The sequence below is a fragment of the Spermophilus citellus genome (genome assembly GCF_964194105.1).
Source record: "Spermophilus citellus genome assembly, chromosome: 3".
Taxonomy (NCBI): domain Eukaryota; kingdom Metazoa; phylum Chordata; class Mammalia; order Rodentia; family Sciuridae; genus Spermophilus; species Spermophilus citellus.
In genome coordinates this window covers 90,960,550-90,980,855 of record NC_138184.1, presented here as the reverse complement: position 1 = coordinate 90,980,855, position 20,306 = coordinate 90,960,550, and the positions used below count along the sequence as shown (strand labels likewise).

General features: G+C 63.9%; 1 protein-coding gene and 1 long non-coding RNA gene across 12 annotated transcripts in view; one reads left to right on the top strand and one right to left on the bottom strand.

Moving 5' to 3' along the window:
• Positions 1-13,284: 13,284 nt before the first annotated feature.
• LOC308644417 lies at positions 13,285-18,923 on the bottom strand. 2 transcript variants are annotated; one of them, XR_014020996.1, is made up of 3 exons: positions 18,817-18,921; positions 16,867-17,152; positions 13,285-13,673 (listed from the first exon to the last, which is right to left on the bottom strand). It is a non-coding gene; the product is annotated as an uncharacterized lncRNA (long non-coding RNA). The 2 variants fall into 2 exon arrangements; XR_014020995.1 differs by lacking the exon at positions 16,867-17,152 and having other exon boundaries at positions 18,817-18,923.
• Positions 18,120-20,306, top strand: part of NCOR2 (nuclear receptor corepressor 2) — a 137,683-nt gene continuing 135,496 nt past the window's right edge. For 3 of the 10 annotated variants that reach the window (XM_081285500.1, XM_081285506.1, XM_081285494.1), the window contains exon 1: positions 18,121-18,306. The gene's annotated coding sequence lies outside the window, so the exon portion shown is untranslated. Of the gene's footprint in view, positions 18,307-20,306 lie in introns of all 10 variants that reach the window. The other 7 variants (XM_081285502.1, XM_081285504.1, XR_014020992.1 and 4 more) reach the window with 6 other exon arrangements.

The following is a 20,306-nucleotide window of genomic DNA, read 5'->3' as shown; positions in this document are numbered from 1 at the left end:
TTCCCGTCAAGGTCACCTTGAACTTCACAGTGTCCTGGGCTGGCCCCATGGCCTGACTCCAGATGGGCACACAGGGCCAGGCGCTGGGGCGCCATCCACGGGGTGGCCTGTCACTGCCCTGTCCCCCAGAGGCTCTTGGCTCAGAGGTGGCCTGAGGCTGTACCTCCTTCCTCCCCAGGAGGTGGCTTGCCGGGCCCCAGGTGGGCCTCCTCGGCTGTCCTTTGAAGTCCCAGCCAGCCGCCTGCCGACCTGTCCCCTCTCCCCCCACCCCCCGTGGGCCTCTGGGGGCTGCGAGGGGAGGGGGGGCTCGGGAGGCCCAGCCTTGAGCTTCCTCAGCCTCCTTTGTCCAGCCCCGCCATCCGAGCTCGCTGGCCGCTGGCCCCAGGAGCCTCCTTCCCACCCAGAGGCACCCAGCGGCCAGCTGCTGTGTGTCCTTCAGGAACCAGGGGGACGACTGCGCGCGTCGGGGGACAGCCCTGTGGCTCTCTGGCCGGGAAGCCTTCCGGAGCCCAGCGCCCACGTCCACCCGGAAGGTGGAGCAGCCAGCGGACCCAACGGACGCCCTTGTCACACTGTCCCCACCAGGACGACGAGGAAGGGGGCCGGGCCGGGCCGGGCCGTGGTGACATGGCGGGGTCTGTCGGGAGGCTGCTCCAAAACACATGGCTTTGGCTTTTTAAAGGGAGAGAAGTTTCTAGAACCCGCGGAGCTGGGTGCCGAGGAGCGACCCCCTCCTGCCCTCGCCGTGTGCCTATTGTCCCTCTGCAGGGCAGTAGTGACTGGGAACACAGGTTCCCGACAGCAGGACGGCCTCCCCTCACCCCCACTCAGGTGCCCACCAAAGACCAGCAGGGCTCAGCTGTCTGCGGGGACGTCCTGCCCATGTCCTCGCCCATGGCAGAACAGCTCCCCCCGGAAGGGAGCAGGGGCTGGGGGAGGCCGCTGGGGAGGCCGCTGGGGAGGCGTGGGGCTGTGCGTGAGAGGTCTTCTGCAAGGGGACGGACAGGCCATGCGGGATGCCACGTGGGTGGGGCAGCTCTTTAGGGGGCTCAGGGGAGGCTTCTCTGAGCCAAGACGTGGTGAGGAGAGAGTGGGCACATGGTGCTGGAGGGAGTGGGTGCGGCAGAACTCATGGCCAGGTGCTGGAAGAACAGCGGGTTGGAGCAAAGGAAGTTGGGCCCAGGGGACACCGGGAGACCAGTTGTCATCGAAACAGTTCTCCTGAGCCAGGTGCTCCCCATGTGTCCGGAACTCGGGGGACAGCGTTCTTTTGAATCCACGTGTGACATAGACATGGGCATTTTGTCCCCGGCTGCAAATACCCTCCTGCATAAATCGGGACGCGGGTGGCTCCGACTGTCTGGTCATTGATGAGGGGCAGCGAGTCTCCACCGACCTTGTCACTTGTTAAAGTGACCTTGCGAAGGTCTGTGAACAGCAACATGCCATCTGCGTGGGGCAGAGTCCTTCCTCAGGGTCACAGCCACATCTGGTGGCCTTCCTGGGGCCGAGGTCCCTGGTTCCAGATGTGGCTCTGCAGCCTCCCTCCAGGGGTGCGGGGAGGACCACGTGTCCTGCACAGAACACCCAGGTGACTCCCACATGGGGCCAGGCCACGGCCCCCAGGCGGATCTGGACAGTGCTCCCCCAGCTGGTCCCCGGCCACCACCCTCAGGGGCACCTGGGGACCTGCTGGACAGGCCGGCTGGTAGTCCCGTGGCCCTGGGGGCCAACTCCGTGCTGCGGGGTTGGAGGCTCCAAACCAGCCGGGAGGGGCTCTGCCGGGCCTCGGATGCCCGTCACCTGCCTTTCTGAAGGACACATGAGGGGCACTGAGCTCACCTCCTCTCCATCGGTGTCCTAGGTCACCTCTGTCCCTAGCCTGTGCCAGACCCCAGCCTACTCCTCCACCCGTCCTGAGCTCTGGGGTTTTGCGGCCTTGGCCCAGCGTCCTGGGGACGTCCTCTGGCCTCCCAGGCTTGCCGAGCGGGAAGAAGGGCCAGTCCACACCCAGGTGGGGCAGGGAGGCCGGGGCCACCCTGGGCCTCACAGACGGAGTGGCCTTGGAGGCCTTGTGAATCCGGCCGGACCTCAGTTCTCCAGGAAAACGGTGAGAAAGGAGACGCAGCTCCCGAGCAGCCAGCTGAGGACCCCGAGGTCTAAGTGCCGGGGACGCGGGCAGCTGAGGCCCTGGGGCACCGAGCCCTCAGAGCCGTGGGGCAGTTGTTCATGAAGTTGGGTTCCTCTTCAGGGCCCTGAGGGTCGTCCCCACACTGACCACGTGGCCCTGCTCACCCAAGAGATGAAGCCTGCCACCGCGGGAAGGCGTGGGCACGAGAGTCACAGCGGCATTCGTCCTGGTCACCAATGTCCACCAACGAGGGGACGGACAGCCCCCAAACCACGCAATCCAGCGCGGGCGGGTTGGTGACCGTGGGACCCACGACCCAGCGATCCCAGGCCGAGCTGGACACGGCCCAGGTGGCTGCCTCGAGGGCCTGTGGGGTCTGCAGCGTCACACTGCGCCAGTTGCATGTGACCTGTGGCACTCATGTGACCTACTTAGGGGGACCAACATCATGTGCAGAACCGCAGGGTCCCTGTCCGGGGGCCGCGTTCCACGACCCCAGTGGTCACCCACAGGTGGGCAGTACGGAGCCCCATGGGTGCCCCTTCTCCTCACTGGGCAGACCCAGGGGAGGCCAGGCTGTGACCAGGCTCAGGGAAAAGCAATGACAAGGAATGACAACACAGGCCGTGGTCACCCGCGACCGTGGGAGGCCTGGGGCTGCGCTCTCTTCAAGCGTCCAGAGTTTTCAGACTGCGGTTGGCTGGTGACGTGAGGTCCCAGGAAGGGGGGCTCGGGTCAAGGCCACCTTGCAAAGATCCCCTGTGAGGAGGGCACCAGGCCCCGGAGACCTGGCCACACCTGCCCGAGGGACGCAGGGGACTCCCAGAACAGCCTGGTGGTGACTGGGCAAACCCTACAGGTCCTGCGCGTCCATCCAGTGGGTGGGAGAGGTCAAGTGGCTGTTCAGCTGGGGACACGACTGGATGGCGGGAAGGAGGGGACCCTGTCCATGCCTAGGGTGCGGCACAGAAGACGGACAGGCAGTGCTGGCCGCCCATCAGCTCACACGAGCCTCTGCTACAGACCAGGCGAGGCGTGCGGACACCATGTGGGTGCTCACGCCCAGTTCTCCATCCTTTGGGGACATTTGAAGTCTGCATGGTGGCACGCCTGTCCCCTGGGCACATGGGAGGCTGAGGCAGGAGAATGGCAGGTTGGAGGCCAGCCTCAGCAACTCAGGGAGGCCCTGGGTCAACATCAGGACAGGAAGGTGGGGTGGGCTTGAGGTAGAGCAGCCGAGGTCAGCCCCCAGGGCCACACAGGGGGGAGGGCTGTCATTGGTCAATAAAGGAACAAGGTCCCAGCTCACCCCACGTGGTGACGATGACCAGGCAGAAAACATCCTGCGCAGGCCAGGACGGGGACAGGGCCTGGGGCCCGCTGAGGCCATTCAGCCGGGCAGCTGCTCTGGGCAGGAGAACAGCGTTTCCTCAAAGTGACCATATGGACTGACCCTCCGGCCAGCAGGGCACAGCCAGGCGCTCTCCAGCAGACTGGGAAGGGCATCCTCCAGCCAGCCCCTCGCCCCTTGATGGCGGACGTGACATGGCCGTCCCCCATGGGAGCCAGGGCCTGGGGGCGGGAGGGGGCCACCTGCCACGTGGGGAGAGGTCCAGGCTGGCCGTGTGGACAGACGGGTCCCTTGGCCCCACACCAGGACAGACGTGGTGTCCCTGCCTTGGATGAGGCCCTGGTCACCGAGGACACGTCCTCTCGAATCCCAGGGGAAGATTGTCTGCTCTAGGGACAGAACGGAGACGGCCAACAGGGACCCAGGAGATGGCCGGGAAGTGGGCAGAGCCCGGGAGGTAGGCAAGGGGAAAGGGGAGTAGCCCGGACACCCCGAGGGGTGTGTCGGACAGCCATGCTCCTAGCCGGGTTCTGGAACCAAGCAGGACACAATGGCCGTGGCCACTAGGGAGAAAACATGATCATCACCAGAAGGTCACAGGGGTCCCCTGAACCACCTCTTGTCAACAAGCATCTTCCAGTGAGACCACCCGGGTAGACCAGATGGCCACTCCAGGCCCCACCCTCTGGAAGGATCTAGAAAACAGCAGTTCCCTGACCTTTCTAGGGGGTCACTATCAATTCCTTGACCCTCTGCCTGATGTTTTCTGCATCGGCCTCTCTGGCAAGATTACTGCCACCCCACGTGTTTAGGTAACAAACCCTGATGGTTGTCTGTTGGTCAGCTGCTCAGACTCGTCCTAATAGCCTGTCTCAGGAAAGCGTCTTTGTCAAGGGATAGAAATCCAATTTAAATAGCTTTCAGCAGAAATGTCTGGAAATCATGCTTTCAGGCATGGCTGGATCCAGGAGCTTAAATGTAATCGTTGGGAACCTGTGTCCAGCCGGACCTGCTTTCCAGTGTGTTTGGCTTCATTTTAAGGTTGAATTTCCTCAAAGGAGAAGAGATGGTTCCAGACGCTTCTTATCACTTTGGCAACCTGAGCAGAAAGGGGGCTCCTCTAGACTGAGCGCTCTAGTGTCTGGGTCTGCCCTGATTGGCCCACCTGGGTCATATGCCCACCCCCCAGTCAATCACCAGAGTCGGCCTGGTGGGGCCACATCCAAGCCTCATTTCATTTCCTGAGTCGGGAAGGAGCATCTTCTGAAAGGGAAGTGAGATGCTGTTATCAGGATAAGGAGGGGCGATGGGGACCGCCAGGGAACCACCCAGTCCTACCCAGACTGCCCACACTACGGGGCCAAGGCCAAAGGAGCCGGTCCTACCCCGGGCGCCACTTGCCTCCGGCTGTCCTAACCGGGCTGTCCTGCCCGCTGCGGGTCCTACCCGCTGGGCGCCACGCCTCCATCGATTCAGAAAACAACAGCTGTGACCTCGAGACAGAGCCCTGCCCTGAAAACCAGGTGGTGCTCCTTGGGGTGGCCCTGTGGTGTCCCACCTGGGCCACCAGTGAGGCCCTTCTGTCCCAGGGGAGGGCTGTGTTCTCACCACTCCTTGGTGACTGGGAGGAGGGTGGAGGGAGGAGGGAGGCGGCCCTCAGAGAGGGGCCGTGGCTGGGCGGGGTCTCTCTGGAGAGACTGTCCAGGAGGCACAGTCCGGGCTGCAGTCGGGCCTGGAGCCGTGGGCCTCTGTGTAGCCCAGGGGGACTCTCTTGGTGGGCCCCTGGCAGAGGGGGACCCGGCTTGGCATCCTCACAACTGCAGGCCACTTCCAGACCTGGGAGGTCGAGGGAGCCACTCAGGGGCACCGTGGACAGCAACTGCCTTTGACATTGTGGGGCCGGGAGCCACTGGGGACGGGGTGCTGGATCCATGAGCCATGTGGGCCTCTGGAGAAGAGGTGGACCCAGGTTCCTGCTGCCCGGTGCTGAGCAGGCTGGGCCTCCCAGGGCCTCTATCTCTGCCTGCCCAAGGTTCAGGAGACGGCCAGGCCTCAGCCTGTAGCCCGCAGTGCTCCGAAGCAGGCCGTGTGACCCCAGGAGCTGTGGGACCCCTCCATGCCCTGTGCCCTGTGTCCCTCCATCTGGGTCCTCACTGCAGCTGGGTTTTGCCTGCTGGGCCTCAGGACCCGCAGCCTGAGCTCTTGGGTGGGTCTCGTCTGGCTGCTGTCACAGCCGGGGTCTCTGTTGGCAGCTGGTCAGGGTCCCTGGGCCAGGGTAGGGTGCAATGTCCAACCTTGGGTGGCCTTGCTTATCTGTGTGGGCTCCACGGGTGGGAAGGGCTGGGGACGGGCTGGGGACGGGGTGGGCGTGCTCTGGAGCAGGCAGGCCAGGCTTTCCAAGGTGACTGCAATGACAACCGGGGCCTCCACACATGCCAGGCGGCTGCTCCACTGCTGAGCTCTGGCCCTGGCCCCAGCTCAGGGGTTCCCTTTTCTCTTGGCCTCAACTTACTTACCAGTTATAAAGAGTCAGCACCACTTGCCTCAAATAAGAGGTTACAGTAACTGCGATAAAACTAATGCTAATGATAGCCATTAAAGAGAGTCCTCTAAAACCTACATAAAGGTTCACCATGGAGCCGGCGCGGTAGCACACCGTTGTAATCCCAACGAGGCGGAGGCAGGAGGATCGCAAGTTCAAAGCCAGCCTCAGCAACAGCGAGGCCCTAAGCAACTCAGGGAGACCCTATCTCTAAATAAAATATAAAATAGGGCTGGGGGTGGGGCTCAGTGGTTAAACCTCCCCGGGGTTCCATCCCTGGTACAAAAAAAAGAAAAAATCAGCTCAGGGAGCATCAGCAGCGTGGACCTTCCTTGGGGAAAGTCTGGTGGGGTGATGCCACAGGCTCTCATCCAGTGGAACACCCCGATTTTGTGGGGGTTCCCGCTCGCCCCCAGCAGAGAGCATCAGCTGAGCCCACCCCCAGATCCAGGGAAGACTCTGATTGGTCAGAGCAGTTCAGTCCCTGGCCTGGGACAGGCTCTGGCCTGTGCATGTGACTCTGTTCTGGCGTGTGCTGGGCGGGGCCTCCGGAAAGCCCTCCCTGGAGGCCCGTGGATGGAGGCTGGGCCTCTTTCCTGGATGCTAGGTCTGGAACCAGCCCCAGAGCTGGCCTCCCCGTTGTCCCCAACGCACAGGGATGGCAGAAGCAGGAGATGGAAAGACCCCAGGTCCTCGGGACACCCCTAGGCTGCTCGGTCCACAGCAGCTGGTCTTCTCGCAGTGCCTGTGTCTTGCTGAGGATCCCCCGTGATGCCTCCCGTCGTCACCGCACCTTACCGAGCCAAGGGTCTTGGGCTTCAGAGAGGAACATACATGGTCCTAATCCTGCTATAGCTTGTCCGAGCTGTGTGATCCCAGGCCAGGCCCCTTGCCTCTCTGGGCCTCAGTGTCCTTGTTTCTGAAACAACAGATGAGGTCACCCGCTAGAGAGCCATCAGAGAGGAGAACCGGCCTTCAGTGGCGCTGGGGACTGCACCCGGGGCCACCAGGGAAGGGAACCCGACTCGGGCTGGGCTGGGGCTCAGTAGCAGAGCGCGTGCCTGGCCTGTGTGGGGCCCTGGGTTCCATCCTCAGGAAATAAAGGTGCTGCGTCCACCTCCACCTGAAAAGACTGAAAAATAATAAAGGAAGAGAACACGACTCAGGAGAACTCACAGAGGGGACCCGGAAGCCACCAGCGCCCTGGCCTGGTCATCTCTGGCCCCTCTCAGGGCCTCACCACTGGTCCCTAGGCCCCTGGAGTGACCCACAGGATCCCCAGTGTCCTCCCAGGGTCAGAGCTTGAGTGGCAGGAAGGATGGTGTTGCCATCCCCCAGCCAGGGGAGGGGCAGGAGGGCCGGGGACGCTGGCCCATCCTCTGGCCTGGAGGAGGGGGCGCTGCGGTCGGGGCTCCGGGAAGTGTCCATCCCTGCGGCCACCAGACTCAGGCTCAAGCAGAGGCGTCTCAGCAGCCATGTGCCCAGAGAGGAGGCAGGACCGGGGCCTGAGCCCTGAGGCCACTGTCCCTCAGGTGGGAAGTGCCTGAGAAGCAGCCGGAGAGGCCGAAGGAGGCCAGCGAGGCGGGGGTCAGCAAAGTTCCGCCTCCGTCCGGCCTCGGTCCAGCCCGGCCATTCCGAGTCAGCAGGGCCGGGCCCTCAGCAGGAGGAGTCCCCTCCCCGGCACAGAGCCTGCAGACAGATGGCACCAGGTCGGGGCCTGGTACACGGAGAAGGGGAAGGTCACCGAGACAAAGGCCACCCGCTGCGATGGGCTTTCCAGGTGGCCCTCCTGGCCCCGGCCCTTCGTCCAGAGCTGGTCTTGGGCCAGGAGGCGGCCTGTGCAGCCTCGGCCTCCACGGCCTTCCTCGGCAGGACCCCGGGCCCCACAGCCGCCACCCAGGCCCTCGGCCACCTCCCGCGACCCCCAGGGGACCGTCACTGGCTCCTTCTGTCTTCTGTGGCATCTCTGCCTCCTGCAGAATCCTGAAGGGACAGGAAAGAGGCCTGGCCAGCAGCAAGGGGGGCCAAGGGCCCAGTTCCCGGCCCAGTGGACCCTCCCCCACTAGGGCGGCTCCTCCTCCCCTCACTCTCTGAGCCCCTGAGGCCAGGCGGGTCCTTCCTACCCTGAGCTGTTTGGGGACCTGGGGCAGACTGGCCGGAAGGGACGGGGCTGCAAGTGGCCAGTGGACCAGAGGGGCCCCTCCCCCACTTGGACCTTCATTTGAAATCGTGGTCAACAGACATGACACCAGGTTGACCATTTTTACCGTTTGAAAGTATACAGTCGGTGACATGAGAACACTCAGTGCTGGACAGCCGGTTCGAGAACATTCTCATCCCCTGAAAAACCCTCACCCCAGGGATAGTGGGTCCCGCCCCACCCTCAGCCGGCCACGGCCAGCGGACCAGGTGTGCGGACTTCAGGGGAGGGCGGGTAGAGTTAGCTGTCACTTCTCTAGGCTCCGATCGGCGGTGGCACAGGTCCACCCACCCCCTCGTTCCTTTTGATGGCTGATTAATATTCCATTGCAGGCAAGACCATTCCTCTGGGTTCACCCGTTGAACGTGTTGATGGACATTTGGGTTGTTTCTCTCCTTGGTGACGGTGAATCAAGCCACAGTGGATATGGGTGGAGTCCCTGCTTAGTCCCCGCGTGGTTCTCCAGCGCCTGCCTGGCAGTGGATCCCGGGCACGTGGCAATCCCACCTTACAGTTTTTGACGAGCCTCTGATCCGTTTCTGCTAAGGCTGAATCCTCTGTGCTCCACCAGGAACGCGGCGGGCGCCAGTCTCTGCTCTCTGGTGCACGCTGGTTTCCCGGTCCTGTGGGTGGGTGTCAGGGTGGCTCGTCACCGTGTTTCGATTGCAGCTTCCTCGTGTCCAGTGGTGCTGAGCCACTCGTCCATTCTGGTGAGCTGTCCTCCCCACCTCGCTGGGCCCGAGCCACACTGCTCTATTGCTGAGTTCAGTTTCCCCAGTGGTGGCCGACACAGGAGCACAGGGTTCCCAGAGCCACTTAGCTCAGCACCCAACTCTGAGTGAGCACCTCTCAAGTTGTTCTGCACCTCCTTCGTGGCTGCCCTCAGGGACTGCCACTCACCCAGAAGGCGGCGAGTCCCCGCCTGCTTCTAGGAGTGGGTCTGGAGGTGCTGTCGTCCATTAACTGATCCAAGGGCAGGGGTCCCAGTGCTGGCCAGTGGTCATGGGTGAAGGACTGCAGTGAACTTTGGGGAAATCTCTTGTTCTTCGTGCCTGGGCCGTTGTGTCTGGATGTGGGTTGGCGCAGTGGCAGCTATCTTGTGGTCCTGAGGGGACTGGGGATAAGAACCCAGCTGAGGGTGAAAAATCAGAAAGCTGGAAAGAACCCGGGGTCCTTGAGGGGACATCTGAGGACCCTCCTGGCCTCTTGCTGTGTGAATAGTGACCTCATTGGGCTGGAGCCTCTGTTCCTCCCATCATAATGGACGTGGCCGAGGGCAGAACAGATCCCACTGTTGGAAACACTGCCTGGTGCACACAGTAGGTGCTCAATCAATGTTAAGTGAACTCTGAGGCCGAGTGATTAGCACCCAACAGCAGGTTCCCATAACAAGTGCACCAAAGGCCAGCCTCCCGCCAAGAGGTGACGTCCCGGCACTGTTCCGGGTCAGGGGACATGGGCTCCTCCTCGCCTGGTTTTCTTAGTCGGGTCCAGTGATCAGAGATCAGGCCCTGGATCTGAGGTGCCGCCGTCACGCAGGGGCTTTGCGGCGGGATTGGGCTGAGGATTTCCAGCAAGGGGGGGTGTCTCCGGATTATCTCCTGCGTCTGATGCCACCGAAGGGTTCCCTGGACGGGAGGCCGAGGTCAGAGCCAGAGCGTGGCCTCCACGGCTGGGGGAGGCGGTTCTGCCCCAGGGCCTCTGGGCCTCCGGAGCGGCTGGGTGATGAGTGGCTCTCAGGCCACTGCCTTGTAGTATTTTCCCGATTTAGTTTGATTTTTTATTGGTACGCTGGGCCAGGGTCCCTTATCACCCATCTGTACCTACACAGGCTGGTGGCTTGGGGGGAATCAGTGCCGTGGGGGCTTCTGGGGCTCCAGAGCAGAGAGAGCCAGGGTCTGCAGTGGTGCACCTGTGTCTGCACCGTCCAACGGCGGCTCCTTGGGAGAGGCCAGCCGGCCTTGCCTGCTATAACCACCCTGGTACTAGTCACCTGGTCCTAGTCATCTTGCTACTAGTCATCTAGTACTAGTCCACTCCGGAACAAGCCCTGATGTGTGATGTGGAGGCCTTCGCACAGTGTGATGTGGCCACACACTGTGCGAAGGCCTCCACAGTATCTCATTTAATTCTCTGGACAGGACCACCCAGTGGGGAAGGGGCTTAAGACACCTTCTTACAGGGAGGAAACCGAGGCAGGGCAGGTGAGGTGGACATGGGGTGGGCTGCTCATGGCCCCGGCCCTGGGGCAGGAGGGGCCTTAGCTCAACGTCACGTGCCTTTCCACAAATAGCTTCAATGGGTTGATGGGATGCAGCTGCTGCCAAAGCGAATTGTTTCACAGGTACAGTGGGCCCCAACCTGTCTCCTCGCGGGCCTGCAGGCCTGTCCTCTGTGCCGGACGCCTGGGGATGGGTCTCCCTCTGGCCTCTGAACCTCCACAGCACCCACGTGGAGGTTTTCTCCCGGCAGCGACCTCCTTCACCCTGACCTCCACCACCCTGGCCTCCCTGCCTCCCACCTCCTGCTGCTCAAAGGGATGGCCTTCTGAAACACCCGCAGGCCCCTCCCAGACCTGCTAAAAGCCCTTCAGGGAGGTCAGGACCCCCTTCCGGCCCACCCTTGCTCAGGGCCTTTCCAGGGATGTCCTGGTTCTCCCTCAGGGTTGGCTCTGTGCCTCACTGTCACCTCCCCACGAGCCCTCCCTGACCCCGTGTGTCTGCTCCCCTGGTCAGCAAGCTGTGAGGACGCTTGCCCCGCATCCAGTGCTCTGTGAAGGCATGGCCCCGCCAGGGGGAAGGCTGGGTCCTCTGTCCCTGGCCTCCTGGTGAAGAGTGTCCCTCCCTGGCGGGGAGCAGCCTGGCCCCTCTCTGCTGCCCTGCAGGGCCCAGTGGGGTCCTCTCCTCTTTGCTCCAGGGCCCCGGGCCTCCTGTCAGCGCCTGCCTTGTCCCTTGCTTGTGTGTCCCTGCCACGGTGGGGACAACTCGGGGGCAGAGCAGGGGCGCCTGTCCCCTGAGGGCCTGGACCTCAGGACTGGGCAGGTGCTCGGCAAACACCTGGTCTCAGCTCCAGCCGCACCCTGCCCTCCGGAGTCTCTTTCTGTGTCCCTTGCAGGTGTCTTGGGTCCCGCATGATGCCGTGGGGACACAGGCGGGCCCTGTGCTGTGTCCTCTCGTTCTCCTCCCTCGGCCTGGCCCACCCTTTGGCTATCGAAATGTGTCTCTAAAGGCCCTTCCAGAAAAGTCCACTGAGCTGGATGGTAGATGCCACGTTTCAGGGGCTGACGGAAGGAAACCGCGTCTTGATCCCGGGCCAGTCAGTGGTTTTGTGGAGGTGATGCTGCATAACAAAGAGCCCCTGCTTCTCTGGGACCACAGGGCAGGCCCAGCTCCCTCCTGAGGGAGGACTCACCACCCCAGCCCCACGTCCACAGAGCAGGTGGAGTGGACGCTCGTGATTGGCAGCTGGGACTCCTCCCAGCAGAGCTTTGGGAACCGGGTCCCTGTGTCCCTGGCTCTGCCTGTGCTTGGAGAGGGAGGGTGGAGGAGGGGTGCAGGCGGGAGGAACCTCAAGGTCTGGGCCTCACACATGCAGGTCCGTGGCCCTTGCCCGTGGCAGGACCGTGGTCACGTGGCCACGCCTCTGGAAGCAGAGAGGGCAGTCGAGCCCCAACCCAGACGGGGAGACCGCAGCTGCTCCTTCCGTCCTGAGGTGCTGCCTGCCCAGGGGGAGGCGCAGAGCTCAGCTCTCCCCGCCACGGCCCCTGGGGTCCCCACAGTGTCCCACGGCCCCTGGGGTCCAGCAGAGCTGGCTGGGTGCCCTTGGACTCTGGCTCTCGAGGTCAACTTCCCCCTCTGGGAAGGGCTGAGCCCCTGGGGCCGTGTGTGGATCTGCTCTCAGCTGTGGTGGCCAGGCCTCGGTGACCGCTCCTGGGCCACCAGCTGCCGTGACCAGTGTGCAGACCCAGGTCAGAGCGAGGCCTGCGGGCCCCACGTGCGGCCGAGCTGGGAGTCAGAGGGGCCGTCCCGCTGTGTTGGTGTCTGCTGCCGTGTCACAGTCCACCCCGAAGCCACCTGTCACAAGACAACGCGGGTCTTCTCTCACAGCCTCACTAGTAGGATGAATGGATGCGGCAAGTGCTGTGTCCAAAGGTGGGAGAGTCGTGTCACGTGGCCTTCCCACATGCTGTCCCTTCTCCTGGGACGCTGTTCCCTCCGGCTACCTCCATTGTCAAGGTTGCCTCCTTAGAAAGACCCTCCCTATCCGCAGATCTCCAGCCGTCCCCTCCCTTCCCAGTTCTCTGTCCCTAGGGCTGGCTTCAAGGCAAACACGCCATTTTTGAACCCTGTTCTTTTTTCTTTTCCTTTTCGGGCGTGCTGGGGCTTGAACCCCGGGTGCCCGACCACTGAGCTGCATGCCCCCTCCTGCCGTTTGTTTTTTTTATAAACAGGGTCTCGGTCAGTTGCCACACTGGACCTCGCCACCCTCCCGCCTCAGCCTCCCGAGCTGCGGATTACAGTGTGCACCCCTTGCTGGGCTAGAACTGGGGAGGTCCACCCTGGGCCACTGGAGGGACTCGGGGGAGTGGCCTGAGGTGAATGAAGCTCCGGTTCCAGGCCTGGCACCTGGAGACAGGCTGAGGCCTGGCAGCCACCGGGCAGGAATGAGAAGCCACCGTCGGAATGAGACACTGGGCCCACAGAGGCCAGTTCCAAGCCTGTCCCTGCTGGTCTTGCTCTTCCCCGTGGACTCGGATCCGAATTAGACCGTGGGTGGCAGACGCAGAGGGCACTGGGGCGGATCAGGAGAGGTGGCTGGGAGCAGGACCGGCCAGTACCTCCTTGGCCTGCCAGGGACTAGCTCCTGGGGGTCCCTCCCGTGCTGGGTCCCTGGCCACCTGTTCCCTGTTGGCTGAGTGACAGGAGCTGAATGGGGTCTGCCTGGCTGGCCTGGGTCCTCTTTACTGGCTCCCCTCCTGCTGTGACCCTGGGAGCTGTGCAGCTGTGGCTGCTCGGGGGACACTGGGGGCCCTTCTGAGAGGGGGACCTGGGGCACTTACAATCTTAGAATGACCTTTATTAGTGGCTCTGCAGGCTCAGCCGCAGGAGCCCAGGGGGACAACAGTGCGGTTCCAGGCCTGCAGGTCCTCCGCTGTGGACGGCCCTGGGCTCTGGCCTCACCTCCACCTGGGCCTGAGCCCTGGCCCCGGGCAGGCGGCTCAGGGGTGGCGTGGCCTTGTCCACCAGCCGTGTCTGTGGTGGCTGGCCCGGGGCGGGGAGGCGGGGACTGTCCTGGCTTCCCAGGCCCATGGAGGTCAGGCCACCCAGGGGCTCATTCCTGACATTCTCCGGAGGCTGAGAAACAGCAAATGTGGTGCCAAGATGTCAGAGCGGAGGCCTCCCGGCTCTCCAGAGGTGCAGGCAGGGGTGTCCAAAACCAGATGTCCACGCTGGAAACAAGAAGGAATTTCATTATGCGACTTGAAGCCCTCCCCGGGGGACGCCGTCTGGGCAGGACGCCTCCTCCATCCTAGTTCCCAGGCCCCCACCATCCTGCTGCCAGGCCCCCTGCCATTCCTCCTGTGTCCCCAGGAGAGCCTCAGGGCGTGTCCACCTACACCCTTCCCCACTCTCACGCTGAACGTGTTGTTGTCGGCACATGCCCATCGCTGGGCCTGGACACTGGCTGGGGACCTCTCACCCGTGGAGCCCAGCCTCCCGCCCTCTGCTGGCCCAGGCTGCTGGGGGGGCTCCTCTACCCAGCAGGACTAACAGCAGGATCCTCTCGGTGCCCAGTGTCTTCCGGAAGTGTCCCTGCACAGGCAGCAGGTCCAGCAGTCTTTCCTGCCCGGTTTGCACAGGGACACCGCCCTGCACAGGCTCTGTCCTGCCTGTGCACCGAGCACCAAGTCCCCGCAGGGCTCCCAGGGCACACTCCATCACAGGGACGCCAGGATCCCGGAGCCCCCTCTCTGATGGCCACGGGTTGCGGGTGCCACTCCGCTGGTGGAGGTCCCCCTTGGTGTCCCTCTGTGTCCCCCCAGGGGAAAGATGAAGCAGAGACCCTAGACACTGGAAATGCAGCCCTGGGGGAGCAGAGCGCCTCGGGGTCAGGGAGGGACTGCGTTGTCCTTCTTTGCTCTCTCGGAGATGCAAAGGGTGGAGCTGGCCCAGGGAAAGGTGTGGGTGTCCAGGAGGCCCGGTGACGGTGCCCTTTCTTGCAGTGACAGTGGGGAGACTGGGGGCTCTGTGTGAACTCTTTGGCAATAGTTTGAGGACTGGGAGGTCCTATCCCTCGTCAGTCCCCGCTGGCTAGGCCCAGTCTCCTCTGCTCCAGCACAGTGCGTGGCACACAGTAGGTACCCACTGCGTACTGCACTACAGCGTGTGGCCCACTCACAGCCTCCAGGCTTTCTGGGGAGAGGGCCCCTCCCACTGGGAAGGTCACAAACAGGCAGCCCAGTGCCTTGTCCCTCCCTCCAGGAGGCTGGTGCTGGGTTTGCTGAACTTGTGACTTAAAGATGCCCCAGGCCCTGGAAGGTGGGGTGTGGGGAGCCCCTCAGTCTCTCAGGGCTTTGGTTTCAAGTCTGTTGAAAACACGTGGAAAGCAGGAAAAGTGGATGGGACTTCTCTGCACCCCACAGGTCGGGGTGTGACCTCCCTGCACCCCCACAGGTCGGGGTGCGCCAGGCTCAGCCCCCGACGTGCACTTGGGCATCTTTTGGGTTGTCACCGGCACTGTGACACCGGCCTGCCAGGTGGCGGTGGTCAAGGCCTCTTAGGGTACCTGCCCCAGTGTGGGTGCTGACCTGCTGCTGCTGGTCTCTAGGCCCCTCCTGGGGGCAGAGCCCCTCAGGGGGCTGAGGGGTCATCACACATCATGGCTGCCCACAGGAATACCCTGGGCCTGCAGGGGCTCCTCCCAGGCCTCAGGAGGTGAGACTCCCAGACACAGATGGGCCCATGGGCTAGTACAGAGCCCTGGAGGAGGCCCAAAGACTCAGCATCTACTTAGTTGCTATGCTGAGGACAGACCCCAGGCCAGCGCTCACACAGGCCAGGCCAGCGCTCTCCACTGACCACGTCCCTGCAACACGTTTAACTGAATGTCTACTATGTGGGGCAAGTGGAGTGGTCGGCCAGCAGGTCTCTCTGCCCTCACGGGGCAGACATTCTGGAGACAAAGGACAATACATGTGACCAAGATACGCCCAGGGTGGGGCTGGGGCTGAGGGGTAGAGCGCTTGCCTGGCATGTGTGAGGCCCTGGGTTCAATTCTCAGCACCACATATAAATAAAATAAAGGTCCATCAGCAACCATCACACACACACACACACACACACACACACACACACACATTTAAAAAAATGCCCAGGGCCTGGGGCTGCGGCTCAGTGGTAGAGAGCTCGCCTAGCGTGTGCGAGGCCCTGGGTTCGATCCTCAGCACCACAAAAGTAATAAATTAAAAAATATATATAAATGCCCAGTGCCTGAGGAGCTTCCTTAGAGGGTCAGGAGGGACTGTCTAAGGAGGTGGCATTGAGCTGGAAGACTGATGGCTCAGTCAGAGGGAAGGGCAGATGCAAGGGTCCTGAGGCAGGGATGGGCTTGTCTAGGTTGCCAAGTCCTCAGGATGATTGGAAGGGGGATGAAGGGGACACAGTGTCACTCGGGCCACAGCCACCTGGGTGTATGTCCTTGCTCAGTGTCACTCTGACCTGGGCCATTTGGTACATGCTGCCCAGTACCTTTTCGTAGCTTCCTGAACTCAGTCCCAGTCCTCCCACCTGCAAAATGGACACATTGAAAGTCCCTCACAAAGGCTAATTGGGAGTTTGGGGCCCTGTTCTTTCCTGCAACCCAGGGGTTCCAGTGGGCTCCATTCTCGGAGCTGTGAGGACCCTGGGTGCTGCTCCCTCAGTCCAGGGACACACAGGATACCGCCTGCAGGGTCTGTGGGCAGGCAGGGCCCAGTGGAGGCCCCCAGATCATCTTTCCATAGCCATGGCTGGGGGCACCCATGCAGAATCCCTAGCTGGAAAGTCTAGCACATGAGGGTTTTATCTCCACGGGCCTCAGTTTCCCCGAATGTAATGTGGGATCAACATCAGGGCCCCTCTGGGGGCTTGAGGGGGAGCCAGGAGACCCTGGGAGTATACACTAGGTGCTCATTAGGTGTGCCCCTACGGCTCCCTGCAGCCCCACAACTGACAGCCAGGAAGCAGGAAGGGCAAGGAGGTAAGTCCCCTGTGTGACCTGGGGTCTGCAAAGCATCACAGGGGCACCTGGGTACTGGAGGCCCTGCTGGGCTCCCTGCTCCCTGAGGACTCTCCAGGTGACCCTGGGCGTTATGCAGGGACACCCCCTGCCCCTCCCTGCTGGGGGCAGCCGTGCAAGGCAGAAACTGACTGGGAACCAGGAGAGCCCCCCTCCGCTCCCTCTACAGTGACAAATCCCAGAGCTGCCTCTCATTGAAATGCAAATCCCAGGGTGTTCTCAGGTGACTCCAGGGGGTGGCTCAGGAAGGCTGCCCCGCTGGGCTGTCCCCTTCCTTCCTCCAGGCCCCCGCCTGCCTTCTGTAGGTCTGGCCCTGCACGTGGATCTGGTTGGGCTGGTGAGGCTGAGGAGGGAGGGCTCCTGACCTGTGACCCCTCCGGTTCCCAGCTGCAATCTGCTTCCCCACTTCCTTTTTTCCAGATTTTTGCCAAGCTTCAGATGCCCCAACCGCCCCCCTCTCAAAGCCTGGTGGGGGGTGTGAGGGACCCCGGCCACCCCGCCATCCCGGCAGGAGGTGGAGGCGGCGGGCCCTGGAAACCGCACGGCGGCCTCCCCGACGCAGCCCTTCCCCGTCTCCCCGGGGGTTCTCAGATGTTGGCAGATGGCAGAACTGAATCTGCTGAGACGTCACTCCAAAAAAGGAAAGTTGAACTGAAAAAAAAAAAAAAAAAACCACTCAAACTCTCCAACATCTTAGGGGAGAGCGGCGGAGGGGGGCGGGCCGCCGGCGCCCAGTGCCCACTGCTGCTTGGAAAGACCCGGCAGGGGCCGCAGGGTGCGGGGGGAGGTAAACGAGGACGGGGCCGTTGGCCGGCGGGGACTAGTTCCTGCTGGCGCGGGGCGTGTGCAGAGCGTGCCTGGGGGTGTGCACGTGTGCAAGTCTGTGACGCGTGTTTCCCACTTGGGGCCTGTGTGGCTCCCATGAGCACGATCCGGGGTGAGTGTCCCTGTGGGGACCACCGGCTTGCTGCAAGTCTGCATCTGTGTCCCTGAATGTCCTCAAGTGGGTGTCCACTAAAGGACGTATTGTCGAGTCCTCACTGTCATAGGCTGTGCACAAAGTCGGCAATCTGTCCCCGGAAGCTGACCTTCCGGTGGACAAGGCCCCGCTGTGCCGTGAACTGCCTGGGTCGCCGCTCGGCCCACGTCTCCGGGGGCCTGGGCCACGGCAGCGTCCACCTAGCCTGGATCTCAGTCTGGTGAGGCCCAGCGTGCTCACGCCGGCCGCGGAGGCCTCCCGTCTGCGACAGCCCGGGGTGAGCGCCGCCGTGCACGTCCCTGCGCATCTGTGCGTGTCGCCGCCGGCTCCGTGGGTGGCCCTCCCCGCGCCCTCTCCCGCGCTCCGGCCGCTCCTGAGTTATAATTTCATGGCTGAAACGCGACTCCGTCCGGGCGTCTGCGGCGGGGGCGGCGGCGGCGGGCGCCCCCTCCTTCCTGCTTCGGGGCGCTGCCAAAAAGAAACTCGGCGCCGCGCCCGCGCGTGCGTGCGTGGTGGCGGGTGCGCGCGAGGCCGGGGCGGGCGTCGCGGGCCCTTTAAGGCGCCGGAGGGGCCGGGCCGGGTGCGGCGCGGGGGGCGGCGGCGGAGCCTCCTCCCGGCGGAGCCTCCTCCGGCCGAGCCTCCTCCTCCGCCGCGCCCCGCCCTCCGCCGCCGAGCGCCAGCCGCGGGCCGCCAGCCGCTCGACCCCGCGTCCGCCCGCGCCCTGCGCCCGCCATGCGCGCCGAGTCGCGGGCCGGGGCCCCGGCGCCCTAGAGGCCCGCGCAGGACCGCGCAGGATCGCGCGGCCGGGCCTGGCCGCCGCCGCGAGGTGAGTCGGCGCCGCGGGCGGGGGCGGAACTTGGGGAACTCCGCGCGGCCCGCGGGGTCGGGGGCGCCGGCCGCCCCCGCGTGCGCCCGGCCCGGAGGCCCGCACCGCCGCCTGGTTGCCGGGAGGCCGGGAGGTCGGGCGCAGGGCGCCGGAAGGCCCGGGGAGGCCGCGGGCGTGGGGAGGCCCGGGGAGGCCGCGGGGCCCAGGGCGCGGGGCGCAGGGCGGGACCCCTCCCGGCGGCAGCTGCCTCGGGCCCTCCCCTGTCCCCCGCCGCCCCTGTCCCCGGCCGCCCCTGCCCCCGCCGCCTCTGTTCCCGGCCTCCCCTGCCCCCGCCGCCCCCGTCCCTCCCGGGCAGTGCGGAGACTTGGGTGCCACGAGTTTGGGAAGTTGGACTCCGGAGCGGGTCCCCGTGGGTTGGACCGGGCAGCGCCGGGCCCGGTTCCCTAGGGCCCGTGGGAAGTGGCCGCGCCGCGCCGTCCCCGCCCGGCCCCTGCGGCGGGCGCGCGGTACCTGCAGCCGGCGCCCAGCGTCCTCCCCGGCGCGGTCCTCCGCCCGGCGCGGCGCTCGGGGCGGGTGCAGGCCGCGGGGGCGGCCCGAGCCGCGTCGGCCTCTCCCTGCCTCCCGCCTCCCCCCTGTCGGTGAGAACTGGTTTTATTATGATTATTATTTTTTTCCTCTTTGCAGATTTGGAGGAAGGATGTGAGAGCGGGAGGGAGGCGGAGGGGCCGGCGAGGATCCCTGCGGGCTGGGGGGGCTCTGGCCACGCTGGGATGTGTCGTCGTGGCCTTGACTTTGCCCTTTTACCGCAGCTCCAGGTCCCTGCGGCCGCCGCGGTGGATGGGCCCTTGGGGCCCGCAGCGTGCAGGAGGGCATCTTAGGGCACTGCTGTGTTCTTCGTGGGTGGCCTTCGAGGGGGGCCCCGGGGCTAGCCCGAGGAGGGGAGGAGATGTGAGGAGGGGCAGCCGCAGGGGGCCTGGCTCTCTGCAGCTCTGCTGCTCTCCTTCTGTCTTCCTTTGGCTGCTTGGCTGACAGTGTGACCCGGGGCAAATTACTCAACCTCTCTGTACTTCAGGGCTCTCCTCTGCAGAGGGAGGGTGAAAATGGTACCCAGTCTTGGGGTCTGAGGACCTAGTGGAGTAATGCGCAGGGGCACGGTGTTACTGTGACTACTGATGTTGTTTTCCCGGACTCTCAAACTTGACCTTTCCTCCAAGGGCCTGGAATCCGGGAGCACAGGGCTGCCTCACCTCCCCTGGAGGGGAAGTGGGGACCTGCAGAGGGGGGTCCTTCCTCTTCACCCCCCTCTGCTTGCTCCCAGAGGATGGAGAAAGGCCTGGGCCTTCAGCCCATTGGACACATGCAAAAACTGAGTCTGGCCAGGGGGCCCTGGAGCTCCAGGGAGCAGGACATCTGGCTCCCCACACCCGCGCCAGGGCCGGCTTGGGTGCCCAGACATGGGGGTGGGAGCTGAGTGGGCTCAGCCTTGGCCTCTTCCCACTGAGCTATTTACGCTGGCCCAGATCGATAGTATTGATAAATCCATGTAAATGGTAATGTGCTGTCAGGCCCCACTGAGGGATGGAGACCCTCCTGGGGCTGCGGCCCCTCCCCTGGTGGAAGGTTGGGCTGGCAGGAAGGATTTATTTGGCATAATCCGTTCTTTCCCCCAATTAATACTCACACCACCTCCCCAGATCCCAGGAGCTGCACAGCCTTGAATCTGGCTGCTCCAGAGCCCTGGGAGGCCCGATTGTTCTGGGGCCCGGAGGCTGCCGCCCACCCGCTGGCATTTGGAAGGGGCCCCAGGAGGCCTGGCCCAGCTCCTGCTGCACAGGCTGTATCCTGGCCTGTCCCCCAAGTGCGGGGGAGGGGCTGCTCCTGGGAGTCCCCACCCCCACCAGGGCTGGGGGGGGAGTTGGTGCTGGGCTGGGATGGGGCACCCTACCGGAGGGGCACACGACAGATGCTCCCTGAGCCAGTCCCCACATCCGAGCTGAGAG